The 2,413-nt window shown below is 33.5% G+C and overlaps 1 pseudogene; it reads left to right on the top strand.

The window, feature by feature from the left end:
* Nucleotides 1-2,173: 2,173 nt before the first annotated feature.
* LOC101662268 overlaps nt 2,174-2,413 on the top strand; it is a 6,664-nt pseudogene continuing 6,424 nt past the window's right edge.

The following is a 2,413-nucleotide window of genomic DNA, read 5'->3' as shown; positions in this document are numbered from 1 at the left end:
AATGCCTTTTTATAGTCACTGAAACACAAGTAAATATCATTCCAGTATTCTTTGCATTCAGTCTAGAACCATCTGACATAGCAATAATAGCCCTTGTTCCACATCTTCTGAATTTGGCCTGAACTTATGGCAGGTCTCTGTCAACGTACTGCTACAACTGTTGTTGGATGATCTTCAGGAAATTCTACTTGCTTGCAATATCAATGATATTCTACTATAGTTTGAGCATTCTGTTGGGTCACCTTTCTTTGAAATGGGCACAGATATGGATCTCATCCAGTCAGTTGGCCAAGTAACTGTATTCCAAAAGTCCTGACAGAGGAGTGGGTGCTTCTAGTGCTTCTTCAGCTTTCTGAAATATTTCAATTGATATTCCATCAATTTCTGGAGCCTTGTTTTCAGTGAAATTTGAACTTCTTCCTTCAGCACCATTGGTTCTTGCTCATACACTATGTCCTGAAATGGTGGAATGTCAACTAGTTCTCTTTTGTACAGTGATTCTGTATATTCTATCTTTCTTGATACATCCAGCATAATACAATATTTTTGTCCATAGAATCTTACAATATTGCAACTCAGGCCTTGAATTATCTCTTGAGTTCTTTCACTTTAAGATATGATGAGTGTCTTCTTTTTTGTGTTCTAACTCTAGGTCTTTGGACATTTCATGATAATATTTGACTTTGTCTTCTTGAGTTGCCCTCTGATATTTTCTATTCAGCTCTTTGACTTCATCATTTTTCCCTTTTACAGAACTGGTACCTTTGAAAAGTATGGAAATGTGGGATAAAATAGGGGGCAGTAAGGTGATTAACAATTCCCATCACAATAATTCATATATTCATTTTATCAACTCATTCAACAAACAATTAATACATGCTAAAATTATAATGGAACCTGATGCCTTCATCTGATAGGAATGTTGAAATATTCATTCCAATAAATGTAGGTTTATGAGACAGTGAGCTATTAAAGATGCAAAGTCAATAGGATTTATTTACACAATAAAAGGAAGGTGCAGAAGTCTAAAGTTACTCCAAGTTTTGAGACTAGGATAACCATGTATATTAACAGATACTCAAAATTTTTTGAGACGAGGGCAAGCACACCATGTAGATTAATGGTTCTCCAAGGTTCATCAATAGGTGTTGAAATGATTGCACATGAATTACCTGGAAATAATTAAATACATATATTCCTGGAGATTCAGCTTAGGAAACTGAGCAAACTCCTCAGATTTCTTGGGACAAAATGGTCTTCATATACATCTAAGTTTGGGAACCACTGAAAATATACTAATTAATGAAGGACTTAATCAGGGATAATGAGATTAATTTATTTTGAATGAAACATATTACTATCTATACCTTTTAGTAAATAAAGTGTTTTTCACAATGGTCACATAAAAAGTTACATATTAATGTCAAGCATGGTACCATTTGATTAATATATGGTAGAGTGCCTCTTTAGAATTTCTTTCAAATTCTGTAATGTAATTTTCTGAATGTTAACCACAGTAGTAAATCTTGTCTGTATTTATTGATTTGAGTTTTTAGAAATAGTTCAAGGTTTTTTGTAACTAAATCAGTTTAATAGCATACACGATGAAGTCAGCAACATTTCTTTATTGCTGAACAAAATAATGTCACTAAGTATATTTATATATTATCTCTCTATAACACTCAATATTTCTGGTAAAAGCAAAAATGTACACACACATACACAAAACTTGAAAAATATATCTTAAGACAAAAATCTAAATGCCTACAAGGTTCATGAATTTATTTAATATACTACCTATACAGGTGGAGCTTTAATTTAGGGAACATGCCATAGCCCTCTCTGACCTTCTGTGAAGATAGCATCTGTGCCATGAGACTTCTTGGGACCCTATGCCTTACATAAAATCTCATTTCATTAGTCCACTGTATACATTAAAAAAATATCAGTAGTGTTTTCTTCTTCAGGCTTAAAGCACTGACCATTACAAAAATGAACATTCCCTTAGAAGACTAACGAGCCCTCACAGGTAATATTGTCTTAACATGATTCTAAAGAGGGATGAGGATGCCTGTCACAGACACTTTAAGGTAACACAAATGACATGGCAAGTAAGGATACTGCCAACAAGACTGGTATTCTGTAAGATAATGCATGATTCAAACGTATGTAAATGACAGCAGGTATGTAAATTAGTGACTTCTTGGGGAACATTTTAGGATCCTGCACCCAAAATGTACCAAATTTAATGCAGATTTTTGCAATGGAGTAAGTACTAGAGAAAATTAATAAGCCGTTTTTAAAAAATTAAATAATCATTTTATTAGGGGCTCATACAACTCATGACAATCCGTACATACATCATTTGTGTCCAGCACATTAGTACATATGTTGACTTCATCATTCTCACAAC

Source organism: Echinops telfairi, unplaced genomic scaffold, assembly GCF_000313985.2.
Source record: "Echinops telfairi isolate 266 unplaced genomic scaffold, ASM31398v2 ScPeMD7_3509;HRSCAF=4178, whole genome shotgun sequence".
Taxonomy (NCBI): Eukaryota; Metazoa; Chordata; class Mammalia; order Afrosoricida; family Tenrecidae; genus Echinops; species Echinops telfairi.
This window is presented reverse-complemented; position numbering and strand designations above follow the sequence as displayed.